The following is a 14,437-nucleotide window of genomic DNA, read 5'->3' as shown; positions in this document are numbered from 1 at the left end:
TTCGTGGATTAGGGTTTGGACAATGGAGGCTGGAAATGAGGCCCTGAAGTAAGGATTAAGATGCTTAAATTGGGTGCACCCCCCCCCCCCCCCGGAATCTAGGGTTTCCCAAACCCATATCAACTCGTCGAGTTGGTCCCCTCCAACTCGTCAAGTAGGTTCCTCAACTTGCGACCAAAAACTGATTTCTACTCGTCGAGTTGTACCCATTGGACTCGCCGAGTGGGCCTTTAATTTTCTTATTATCTTTCTTTAATTAGCCCTCTAGTTTTCGGGTGTTACATAGTATTTTTGGGACGTTATAAGTTGATATCAAAGCCTTGGTTTGAGGTATTCAGGCACACTCTTGGGTGTGTCTGAACTCAAACTGAAGAATTGGAATTTTTTTGAAAGAAAATGAATTCTCTAAAAAGATTTTTACAAAGAACAAGGGGGTGTGAGGCATGCAATTAGCTAAACTCAAGTAAGTGATTCCCAAAATACCAATAAATATGCTATGTTACTTATTTTGTGAATTACATGCTAGATTAGGGATAAGGATATGCTCTAGACTGCATGATAGAATTCTATAAGAGATACACTTATATGTCTATTGGTGGAGCTTTTAGAATTGCAAGCTAGAATAGATTTCAGATGTTGGATATGAATGCCTGATTAGGTGATGCATCGTTGCCTGAATGTTGCTTTCTTTGTGCTTTATGGGACTCATATTGGCGTGAGTTAATTATTTCATGAATATGTTAAGTTGCATGTTGTAAAGGTTAAATAATCTCAGAGTGATTGATTTGGCTCTCGTCTGAATCTAACCGTTGTATGGATGAGTCTTTTAGTCGGAGGGTTATCTAAGCATTGTTGCATGCAATTATATTCATGAAGTAGTTAGCTAACATTAGTAGGGGATCCTCAACAACTGATGGCAGGATGGGGTGAGGAAACCTAGGAAGTGTTTTGATGGGTTTGGATAGCTTTTTAGCGGGTATTTGGAATACCCATTTGAGTAAGCGACTTATAGGATCCAGGATGATTCTAGAGGAAAGTATGGATATGTGTGGAAGGTAGTATTGGGCCTGTACTACAGAAAGCACGAGATTCATACTCGAATCAGGGAACGTCACGAGAATCCTAAGAAGATGGTAGAGGGTTGATGTGTAGATTTCTTATTAGTGGGTAGTGTGTGATGGATTAATGATGGCTTTTCGGTTATGAGATGATTGTTTGGTCTCGCTTAATAGGATGTTCATGTATGGACAAGAAGCACAGCCCTCCAAGGTTGGTTTGCGCAACGCAATATTACGTGACTGGATTAACACTAAGGTTTCATATATTTTACTAGAAGATTTGTCAAATATCCTTGGTAGGATCACTGATACGCTGATTGTAAAATTTGAGGAGCAGAGCATAATCTTACGTGTTACAAGAGAGATTATTGAGGCTGCTAAAGAAGGAAATCTTGATGTGGAGGCATGGAAAGAAAAGAGAAGGCGGACACGTGATTTGTAATGTTTGGAAAAAGGTGGCGAGTTCGATACAGCTGACCTGAGTAATGGAAGTCAGGGGGACTATGATATATATGGAAAGTAAGGGGGAACTCACGGATTTTCTTTTCACAAGTTCAGGTGTTTCAAGTGTGGAGAAAGATGGCATGGTCACTGAGATTGTAAGAAGGTTCATATATGTTTTCATTGTTAATAGTAGGATCATTTCAAATCCAACTGCCCTGCATGGGTGGCGGAAGGAGTTCAGACCTTAACACTCATCGTCTTACAAGAGGTTAAGGTCGAGCCTTAAGAAATCACTGGTATGTATTTTGATCCCCAATTCTCTAATGATATTTCTATATAGAATAAGTGTGTTCTTGGATAGTGTTGTATCGAAAGATAAAAAAATCTTTTTGCATTGTAAGATTTTGAGAACTATATTAGAATTTCTACAAAGTTTAGTGGGTTAGGGTGCAGTCCTCAAGGTGCTTCATAATTCAGTGGTGTGTAGATCACTCTTGTTAGGTTTGAAGTTGTGACATTGGAAAGTTTCCTACAACCCCATCTAACGTTTAGGGTTCCTTTATGATTGCTTAAGTCATCGTTTAAATAACTGTCATATGCCATTTTGCATACCAAGAACCGTTCTTAGAGTATATTCAGGTGAGATGGTTTTAGGACTTTAATGTGGGAGACATTGATCAATGATAATATAATGCTTAAGCGGAGGAAGACGAACAACCAGTTCGATTATGGTGATTTCAGCATGCAGTCCAAGGAATTCGCAAGGCGGACATGCCAGATTTGAATGCAGGACTCATAGTGATCTTTTGTGGTTGCGAGGCAACAAAGGATTTGTATGATCATGGGTGTAAGATCGGTGGTTGTCAACTTCCTTCAGGGTGAATGATTGCATGTTCACATGTAATTGCTCCATTGTAAGTGGGTTATTAGATTAGCTATCTACTCATATCAATAATTGAGTTAATTGTACATCGCCATCTGTTAGGGTCGCGCGAGGACTTTAAAGTAGGATAAGTGGAAGGTGCTTGAGGATATTGAGTTCATTGAGATTTTAGGGTGTATTCATCTGATTTTGGAATGTGTATGTTCTCTAGATTGGTTGGTCATGGGATATTAGTCCTTGTAAGCTAAGGTTGTCATCAGCTTTGAGTAGTAACAATGCAAGATGGTTTGGAGATCCATCGAATTCATGGTTGGCAGACCGCAATTGAATCCAAGTAGGGGAGAATCATTTGGATTGTTGGGAACAGTTCTAGGTGTGGAACAAGGATGAGTTCCATACCCTGGACAAGTAGAGATCTAATTCAAATGGCAGTCTAGATTGAGGTTCGCACATGAGTGGGGGATTTTGGGCCTTTCGCCAAATAGGTGGCTCATGGAGGATATGTGATTAGATTCGGGTTGTGAGTTATGTTAGAGCCTTTCTACCTGTTCTTGTGTAATAAAGGCTTCGGGGTTCAAATCATGACCCGAACACCTGTTTGGGGTATAGTCGGATATGGTTTGGTTTGGTATATGGAGGGAAAGACCATGGGTTGGGCCCATGGCTGTTATGGGAGTATTATAAGATTACGGGTAGTTGTAGCTTACACAAGGTTGGTAGGCTATCAGGGAAGTATTGTAAATCTGTGATGGAGTCGTAGCATTCTTCAGGATGAAATAGGTCAGTACAAGAGTGGTTGTTGGGATGTAAGAGGATCACGTCGCAAGCATGGGTAAAGTCGGACCATTTTATGGGTTAACCACTCTTGTTTAGAATGAGGATTGTTGGATTTATGAGAGTATTTTTGGGCTTGTTTTGCCCTGGAGTGGTTGAGACATGTAGGCGAGGTCCATTCGATTATGTAGATTGGGTGAGACTCGTGCATGAGGCCCATTTGGTTATGATACTAGGGGTAAAATTTGATAGTAATTGGATTAATTAAGGTGTTGGATCACTTTTAGAGTGGGATGAATTTGTGAACAACGGATGGAATCCATATGGTACTTAGGCTTAGGTGGCCTGCAAGAGTTAAACTTTTGATCAGATTCTTATAGCGTTGTTCGTATGAGAGGTTGTCAGTTTTTGGTGGGATGTCAAGTCTACCAAGCAAATTACACCCTTTGCTTGCAAATAAAACGTAATATAATGGTAAAAGGGGGGTATCGATCCTCGGGGAAATGGTTGTATTCAATCACCAATGCAATCTAAAAAAAACTATTGTAAATGAGCTATCTAACTACAATTAAACTAAAAAAGGGGGGGGGGGGGGGGGGGGGGAGTGTTATGATTTCTTGAAAACTAAAAGACTTGAATAACTAAAAGCTTGCAATTAAACAAGAAAGTGAGATGCTCAAATATTGGAGATAATTGGTAAACCAAGTCAATTCAACACAATGAACATTTGCGTGTTTATCATTAGGATTTAACATGAAGCTTATCATTCATACCAAATTGGTTATAGAAATCATGAAGCATGATATGCCAAGATTTCTCATAGGTAGTATGGAGGTTGGGGAAGCCCACAACACACCTTCTTAATCAAAATCAAAGATCCAATTGAAGCAATTGAACCCAAGAAGTTGATTAGCCTTAAGAATGAAGAAATCCCCAATTCCTAGAGGATGTCAATGCTTACACATCCATAAAGGAGTTATGATTCATAAACTAGAGATGATTTCTACCATCATAAAGCTATTGTTCTAAGTAAATTCAATGATTCAATGCTAAACCAAATAAATAAACCAACAATTGCTTATTAAAGTACTAGGCTCATGATCAAAGCACTAAACAAGCATAGAATATATGAACTAGAATCATAGACATAAGATAAATGATAAATAAGCATAAATCCTTTAAAAACCCACAAACATTCAGAGGTTTTAGCCAAGTTCTACCAACATAGTGAGTTTAGCCACTCATGGCAATAAAACAACTATTACAAAAGTCTAATTGCATAAAGAAACTACCAATATCTTGGAAAGATGAATATAAATGATTCTTGAGCATCAAAATCGCCTCCTCCAGGTCTCCGATGGTGAAAAATAGAGAATGTGTTTGATAGATCTGATCCCCCAAGGTTATGGTGTGTCAGATGACCAAAATGCCCAAACTAGGCAGTTGCACGAGTACTCGCATGACGAAGATTCCACCCGACAAAGTGTTGCTGTAATGCTATTGGCTCCTCATTCCTCCACTCCACCCTTCCACTACCAAATATTCCTTTGGTCCACTCCATATCCATGTGATTCAAATTAACCAATCATCTTTTAGCTTCAAATGTGGATGCTCCAAGGCCAAAATAAAAGTCCAAGACCCATCTTCACAAGCCCACTTCATCCAAGCCTTTAGCTTTCTAAGCCCAATTCTTCTTTAATGGATCTGCAAAGCCCAATAATGCATTGACAATCCCACTAAGCCCACCGGTTCTAAGGGGAAGATTGCATTGCATCCACCGGTGTTTCGTCTTTTGAGACTTTATTCTGTATTTTGATGATTTGGTACTATTTTCTTATTAGATGATTTCGGTAATTAAATGAATGGATGGTTGTTTTGTTTGCTTTTAATTGAATAAAAATAAGATTTTTACTTAGTATTTTTGTGATGTAAGTAATACATCAGACTCAAAAAGCTTAGTTATGCTCGTAGTAAGGACTTAGTTGCCCTATGCCAAAAAGACAGAAACTGTGGGATAAGTGTCAAGGAGAAAGCGTTTCCGTAGTATGAACATTTCAAGTCATCATCTGATATGCGTATAGAGACGTCTAGAATAGGATCATTAGGGATGGACTATGTCGATTAAGAGAAATGATAGTGCTTTCCAGGGGCTACAGATGTATCAATAGTATAAATAATAGGATTGATAGATCAAGTTGTTGATCCAGGATCAACCAAACAGTCTAGATGTTATCAATATCAATTAATATTAACTAAGAGTCCCTAACGTAAATTGGAAAGAGTCAAATTTTAGGCGTGACTTAGTGTTAAAACTTTCCCAAGCAGTAGTAATTGTTGGAAGTTCAATCATCAAAACACACTCGCTATATGTCAATAAAAGATCGACCTGTAAGGAAAAGATCTAAGGATTTCCTATGAGAGTTAGAACTTCAATAAGATAGTAAAATACTGTCGGAGAAGCTGTTCAAGCTTTCAGGATGCTAGTTTTCGGTTGGAAATAGATAACACAAAAGGGATCGTAAGCGATTAATGTGAATTTCCTAAATACGTTTGTTCAGTGAAGAATCACGTTAGATCGTCGAGTGCAACTGCACATATGTCACTATTATCATAGATCTTCGAGTTAAGCTACATATTTGATTTATTTATTCCTTTAGACAGTTAGCATAAGAATTAATATAAAACTAAGATCAAGGTTCAACATTCATAGGATAACTTAGGATGACGAATGGACTTTAGTGTTTCGACGACATATGTTAAGGACCTTTAATCGGTTGTAGCCTCAAAGGTTTAAGTAGCAGAGACCTGTTGTGATTAATAAACATCTAAGGAGGAGAATGTTTGGTTTCTTTCAGTACAATGAGATAATGGTTGTGAGTCTTTAAGACCACCGAAGGGTTGATCGTGAGTCTTCTGGCCCGATGAGGATAATGACAAGAGTGGTCTGATATTGTAATCCTAGTAGTTGGATAGTGTCACGACGTGTCGTAAGCATGTGTAGAAACAAATTTCTCGAGTGACGGTTATACCTTGATATAGGAAACGTAGTTAGACCCTCGCAATAAGGTTATTGGTGATCAAGTGTTCATTATAAACTCGTAAGTTAGAAGAAAAGCAAGCCTTATAATGAATCCATCACTAGTGCTAGAATAGTGGTTCCAAAGTTTTCGAACCAACAGACCTGTTACAGTGGTGCTATTTAAATTCCAATATGTTAGAAGACCTGAAATAGGAATAGAAACCACTTGCAATGTAGATTCACATTTATTTTAAGGATATGTCATAAGGCTTTTTAGAGGCATGTTCTAGAATGTGGATTCTGTTAGGATACCATAAATAAATTTCCATAGTTAATCACTTCAAAAAAAGTCGTGTAATACCCGATCCTTGGTATGCTTCCTTTCAAGTATTTCTTATGTTTTTCTCTGGGACTCGACGAGTTGGTGGCCCAACTCGTCGAGTAGAGTCGTGATCCGCGGGGAATTTAAATGACCTACTCGACGAGTTGGGAGACTGACTCGACAAGTAGGTGTTGTTTGGGTGAAACCCTAATTTTGAGGGTTTGTGCCATATTTAAACAACTTATCTCAGCCTACACAGTCCCTATTACTCCCAGAAAGCATTATCTCGAAACCCTAGCCTTGTGTGAGTGTCCTAAGGCCATTTTGGTGCATTTTGGTGGATTGTGAAGCTTTAAAAGAGGAAGGATGCTTGAGAGTTCGAGTTGGGGCTTGAAGATCCAAAGATTTTGTTCCATTTCCAGCTAATTCTAGGTAAAATGCCCCAGTCTTGGTCTTCCATGTGTTTATTCATCCTTAGGGCTTGGATTTTGAGTATCTTTAGGGCTTTCTAAGCCATTTTCGGATTTGTGAAGGGCTATATGGAGTTTTGACTTCAGATCTGGGTCATTGGAGGGGTCTCATGGTATAAATGATGGGTTTTGGTCATAAGACATCCTATGTGCTCATACAAACCCTAATGCTTGGATCTAGGTTTCTCTATTGTACATGCAAGTTATCCATGACTATAAACCCTAATTCTAGCATTCAAATAATCATATTAGCCATAAAAATAAGTTTATAATGTTACCTTGATTGTTATGTAGCAATAACAATCCCAAATCTCCTTGAATTGACTTTGGAAGGCTTAGAGTCACAAGTGTCACTCCTCTAATGGTTCACAAACACCATAAGCAAGAGGATGAAGAGGAGAAAGGTTGGAGGCTGCCCAAAAACGTGTGAAACCCTAGAAAGATCATTCGCCACGTTTTTGGGTCATAAGGGTCTTATATATAGTAAGGCTATTAGGGTTATCTAACAAGGAAACCCTAAATTCGATGCTTAAGCCCTAAGCAACCCATGGAGCCCTTTCCTTAAGGCCTTGGACGATTTCATATGGGCTTCCCCATAGAATTCGTGCACCTTATCATATAAGGCAATCCATGGCCCAAATTGCAATTATCTTCCAGTCCCTTAAGTTTAATTAATCTCTTTTAGTTACAATACTAATTACCAATTAATTATTGACTAATATTAATTAAACAATATGATTTCTCCTTTAATATATTATTCCCATAATATATTAATAAATCATATTTAATCCTTTCTCTCCATAATTCATCCTATCAAGTTGCTTTGGTGAAGGCAACCCAAAAGGACCATGCACCATCGGGTCAAGTACATACCAAAATAGTTATGGACTTAGACACTAATCCAACAATAAAGGTGGCAACTCTATGGCCATGAGATCCCCATGCACTTTGTAGAACATCTTTTATGGCTTTTTGAGCCACATACCCCTTGCATGTGTACCAAGCTTGGAACATTACGTGTAAAATGGACATTAGGAGGCCGTATCTATGGTTTTGATGTGTTAAGACCAATTTAAATCGACTATATAGTAATGATCAATGATGGACTCGGTTACTTGTTATGGGACTCAGCGAGTCGGGGTGTAATAACCACCAAATTCTTTCTGTCGATGGACCAGTTAATAGTGTGGAAGGTCCCTCAGTTGTTTAGGCTCATAAGGGAGCTGGGAATCATGGGACTCAACGAGTGTTCGAGCAAAATCGACGAGTACAAGGCAATCTCCCAATCTTTGAAGATGAACTCGACGAGTTGTTCATACAACTCGGCGAGTCGTAGACTGGACGCATTCATATGCTGAAGATGAACTCGACGAGTTCAAGGAAGAACTCACCGGGTCGGTTGAAGATTAACTAAAGTGTTGTTGAAGGTGAACTCATCCAACTCTTGCTAGACTCGACGAGTGGGGACGTGTTTGTTGTATTATGTGGACGGAGGGACTCGGAGAGTTTGCGGACCAACTCGGCGAGTCTAGTCAACCAAAGAGTTGACTTGACCAGGGCTTGACTTTGACTTTGACTTGGATTCAAGTTGACCTTTGTAGGGGTTGTGAGTACAAATTGATAACTTATCTGGGTTGTCGTGTAGGGATTGAGGAGCTGAGGAGAGCTGACTTTCACACCGAGGATAGTACAGACACTACACGACATCGAGGTGAGTTACCTTCCAGTATGGGTGGATCTAAAGCCACAATGTCGGCCCACCAACAGGAGTAATTAATAGATAATTGTCTTTGTGATAATTATCTTGGTATGCTTATGTGATATGCTTACGAGACATGCTTATGTGATATACTTATGAGACATGCTTTTGTGATGTGCTATATGAGTTAGTGGTAGTAGCAGGGAGTAGTTTTTCCCTAACTGGGTCGTTAGGACCGAAAGGGTAGGTTAGTACCCCAGATATGCCTGACCGTATGATTATATTTGTTTTTGTATGATAGAGGTAGGGGTGAAATTGTCGCCGTTGTCGGTTGAGATAGTCCGGAGTGTAGTCAGCACCCCAGAACGTCCCAACATGGGTAGGTAGGCACCCCATAATGGCTTGACATAGGTAGGTCATCGCCCCAGAATGGATTGACATGGGTAGGTCGGGCACCCCATAATTTCCCGTTAATATGCATGATATGTGATTGTATGGTATGCGGTATGATGGGGGAACTCACTAAGCTTCGTGCTTACATTTTCAGTTTTGGTTTCAGGTATCTCCTAGTCTAAGGGGAAAGAGCTGACGGTGTATCAGCACATCATACACACATGTATATGGTTTCCACATGGAGTTTTATGGTATTGTACTATGATTTTCATTACTTTGATGACATGGTTTTCAGACACGTTGTTATGTTTTATTTATAAATTGTTTTGACACCGACAATGTTTGGTAAACTATATTATGGATCTCTTAATTAAAAATGAAATTTTTGGCCTCGAAATTTGGGATGTTACAAGTGGTATCAGAGCCTTGGTTTGAGGGATTCGGATACACCCTCGGGGGTGTATGAACTCAAACAGAGGGCTTGAAAGATTTTTACAAGGAAATAGTTTTTTTAAAATCTAAATTAAAGTGTTTTGAGAAAGATCGAGGTGTGTGATGCGTGCGACCGGCCGAGCTCAAGTAAGTTTTCCCCAAGATACCCATACCTATTAAGTTATATGATATAATTATGAGAGTTGCATGCCAGATTAGGGCTAAGGATCTAGGAGGATGCCTTGTATGCTTGTTATGTGTTTATGAGAACTGCATGCTAGAATATGGCTAAGGATCTTGGAAGGATGCATTGTGTGCCTACTATAGGAGCTCATCGAGCCGTATGTTAGAGCTGTTAGTTAGCAGTGAGACAACCTGATTAGGTTATGCTCAATTTGGTTACTCAATGCACGAATGTTGCTTGCTTTGTGTTATAGGGGTTCTGTCTAACTTTAACTAACTAGTAAGAGAATATGTAACAGTGTTCAGGAACTAGATAGGGAAATGAGGTAAGGACCCCTAGTGCAGTTGATGGAGGAGAGTAGGTCGGAGGGTGCCCTAGGAAAGCCTAGGATGAGATCAGTCGGAGAGAGATAATGGTGAAGGGACTTGGTGAAGTTTAGGTAATCCTTGAGGAAAGTACGGATAGGTGTGGAAGGTAGTATGGGTCGTACTATTGAAAGCAGAGGATCCATACTCGAGTCAAGGAGGGCCAAGATGAAACCAGAAAACTTAGGGAGTGTGTGAGACCTCTCGAAAGTATGTATGATCCTAACATTTATGGGTTTTATTTTTAGTATGGTGGTCACACGACATGGAGCAGGAGGTTCTGGATCTGGATCAGGATCAGGATCGGGCTTGGGAGCAGGGTCCTAGTAGGTCGATGATGGGGTACGCGAGTTCATCACGTCTGAGACCACGAGAGGTATCTTTGAGGTGACCCCGGTTATTTTCGTGTCGATCAAGGAAGGGATTGTTGAGCTGATGGAGGATCGCCTCCGAGCATTCAGGAGTGACTTGGCATCTAACCAGTCGGGTATGCGTACACTATCCTTTAAGAACTTTTGAGGGAGTGGTGCATCGGACATTCATGGGGCGAAGGACCCCATTGCAGCTAGGAGATGGATCACGAACATCGAGTCTGTGCAGTTGATGAGCTTCTGCCCTGAGGGATCGAAGTTCCACTTTGCTACCAGTTGTTTGAGGGACAAAGCTAAGGATTGGTGGGAGTTAGTCGGTGACTCGCTGGGAGCCCCAGCCATAGAGGCTATGACTTGGTCAAACTTTGTGACCAGGTTCAGGGCGGAGTTTGCGCCAGCTGTGGAGCTTCAGTAGCTAGCCAAGGAGTTTCTGGATATGAGACAGACTACGGAGTTAGTGAAGGAGATCACTGCCAAGTTCAGAGAGCGGGCCTTATTGGTACCTCAATATGTTGGGGATGAGGAGATGCAGAAGACCCGCTACCATGACATGTTGAGGGGTGACAAATTGAGCATGTCATCTATTCAGCCTGCGCGACCTTGGAGTCCATGATTGCCAGGGCGCGGGAGAGGGATATTGATTTGGAGCACCTTAGGAGGAGGAAGGTGAAGACTGAGCAGGTTACAGGGGTTTCGGGGAAGAAACCCAAGGGATCCGACATTAGGTCGAAGGGCCAGCCGGGCCAGAGCCGCTGCAGGAAATGCTATAGGCCGCATGAGGGAGCTTCTAGGGCAGGATCGTCGGGCTGCTACAAGTGTGGCAAGACGGGGCACCTTGGCAATGATTGTACTGCCACCGCCCCCATAGTTCAAACTTGATTTGCTTCCATTTCAACCAGAGGGGCCATAAGAAGGCCAACTGCCCTAGATTGTCAGCAGTATCAGCAGCATCGCCAATGGTGGCGCCGACTCTAGCGACAACATGAGTTGTGGATGGCTGGAAGGTCAAGGCGGAGGCTCCAGTGGTGCGGAGCCAAGCGTTTCAGTTGACAGCCGAGGAGGCACGCGCCGCACCCGATGTGGTGACGGGTATGATTTCTTCTATTTAACCTTTTATGTTATGTCGCTATGATTTTGATATGTTATATATGTGCCCTATTTAGGATCGTTCAAGGTGAACGGTATCCCAGTTCATGTGTTGTTTGATTCGGGTGCCACCCGATCATTTGCCTCTCTTGCGCTTAGCAAGAAGTTTCCTGAGTCCCCGAGCATGTTGGATTGCCCTCTAGAGGTCGAGAATGCGGAAGACCGATCACTGCAAGCATCATAGGTTTTCAAGGATTGTGTTTTGATATTGTTCGAGTAGTGTTACCTGGTAGACTTGGTTCCCATACCGTTGCAGGGGAACAAGGTTATTATAGGTATGGATTGGCTAAGCCCCAATGGGGGTGGTGATCGACTGCGTGCACCAGTTGGTGTGGATCAGAACCCTGAGTGGGGGAGAGCTGGTGATTCAGGGTGAGATGCCACATCGAGGACCAACCTTATGTTCAACAGTGAGGGCTAGGCACTACCTTCAGCAGGGTTGCACGGGATATGTCGCCTATGTTGTGGATACCCGGGAGGCAGGTAAGGCGATGGTGGGCGATGTGCAAGTAGTACGAGAGTGATGGGTTTTGAGCATTCTAACACTTCCTAAGTGTACATGCAACCCTAATAACCTTGGATCTATGTTTGTCTAATTATCATGCAAAGTTGAATTCCAAGGTTATATTCTTATCTAGCATACAAGGGGAACAATTTTTAACTTAACATACCTTGTTGCTTATGATCCTTTAAACCTTGTGAGCCTAGCACCCCAAGTGTGATGCCTCAAATGCTTCACACAACACCAAATGCAAAGGAGTAACCTTTGAGAGAATCTTACACTTGCAAAAAGCAGCCTAGCCCTCACTTGTTCATGTGTAACCGATTTTGGTGGAGAATATGATCCTTATATAGTGTTGACACATCTAGGGTTACACCATGTAAACCCTAATGTGTCATGACTCTTCATTTCCATGACCCATGGGTTTGTAACTCCCATGGAGCATCCATGGAGCATCCTATGGGTGGAACCCAACTTGATAATCCATGGAGCCTCTTAGCCCACTATACAAGTATGGATGATTTACATAATCAACCCATATATTTAAGTAGTTATCTTTTGATCACTTAATTAATTATAAATTAATTCTCGATCAAACTAATTAAATAATATTTTTAATATATTAGAACTTATAATATATTAATAAACCACAAGTGTTATTTCTCTCATTCAGTCTATCCAATTGCATGGTGCCATGCAACCCAAATGAACCATGTCGGGTCGGGTCAAGTACATACCAGAAATAGTTATGGACTTAGACACCTTATCCAACAGAGAGTTCATAGATGTATTCCCCAAGGAGTTGCCTGGGATAACTCCGGAGAGGCAGGTAGAGTTTAGGATCGACCTAGTCCCGGGTGCGGCTTTGATATCCAAGGCACCATATAGGTTGGCTCCTCCTAAGATGCAGGAGTTGTCTACACAACTGCAGGAGCTGTTAGACAAAGGATTCATTAGACCGATCAGTTCACCCTGGGGAGCCCCGATTTTATTTGTGAAAAAGAAGGACGGATCGCATCGGATGTGTATAGAATATCGGGAGCTGAATAAGGTAATCGTGAAGAGCCGTTACCCACTCCCGAGGATTGATGACCTCTTTCACCAGCTACAGGGAGCATCTTGGTTCTCCAAAATTGATTTGCATTCAGGTTATCATCAGATGAAGGTCAAAGAGGAGGATGTGCAGGAGTCTGCTTTCGGACGCGTCATGGTCACTATGAGTTTGTGGTGATGCCTTTTGGGCTCACCAACGCTCCTGTCGTGTTCATGGATCTCATGAACCGCGTGTGCAGGGCAATGTTGGATCAGTCTGTGATAGTTTGCATTGATGAAATCTTGGTTTATTCCAAGATGCGAGAGCAGCATGAGGAGCACCTGCGGGAGGTTCTGGATACATTGAGGAGGGAGAGCTTGTATGTCAAATTCTCCAAGTGTGAGTTCTGGTTGCGCGGGGTGCAGTTTCTTGGGCACCTTGTCAACCAGAACGGGATTTCGATTGACCCTGCTAAGGTCGAGGCCGTGATGAGATGGGAGGTTCTGAGGTCTCCATCTGAGATTCGGAGCTTTCTAGGACCGGCGAGCTACTATCAGAGATTCAGAGCTTTCTATCACATCGAGGTGAGTTACCTTCAAGTAGGGGTGGGTCTAAGGCCACAATGCCCGCCCACCAACAATAGCAATTGATAGATAATTGTCTTTGTGATAATTATCTTGGTATGCTTATGTGATATGCTTATGAGATATGATTATGTGATATGCTTATGAGACATGCTTATGTGATGTGCTATATGAGTTAGTGGTAGTAGCAGGGAGTAGTTTTTCCCTGACTCGGTCGTTAGAACCGAAGGGTAGGTTAGTACCCCATATATGCCTGACCGTATGATTATATTTGTTTTTGTATGATAGAGGTAGGGGTGAAATAGTCCCCGTTACCGGTTGAGATAGACCAGAGTGTAGTCGGCACCCCATAACGGTAGGTCGGCACCCCAGAATGGCTTGACATGGGTAGGTCAGTGCCCCATAATGGCTTGACATGGGTAGGTCGGGCACCCCATAATTGCCCGACAGTATGCATGATATGTGATTGTATGGTATGAGATATGATGGGGGAACTCACTAAGATTTGTGCTTACAATTTCAATTTTGGTTCCAAGGACCTCCTTGTCTAAAGGGAAAGAGTCGACGGTGTAGCAGCGCATCACACATACACGCATATGGTTTCCGCATGGAGTTCTCTGGGATTGTACTATGATTTTTATTACTTTGATGACATGGTTTTCAGACACGTTGTTATGTTTTATTTATAAATTGTTATGACATTGGCAATGTTTGGTAAATTATATTATGGATCTCTTAATCAAAAATGAAAATTTTGG

This window comes from Lactuca saligna, chromosome 6 (genome assembly GCF_052625555.1).
Source record: "Lactuca saligna cultivar CGN05327 chromosome 6, ASM5262555v1, whole genome shotgun sequence".
Classification (NCBI taxonomy): Eukaryota; Viridiplantae; Streptophyta; class Magnoliopsida; order Asterales; family Asteraceae; genus Lactuca; species Lactuca saligna.
The sequence above is the reverse complement of the archived record's forward strand: the minus strand, read 5'-3'. Positions refer to the sequence as shown.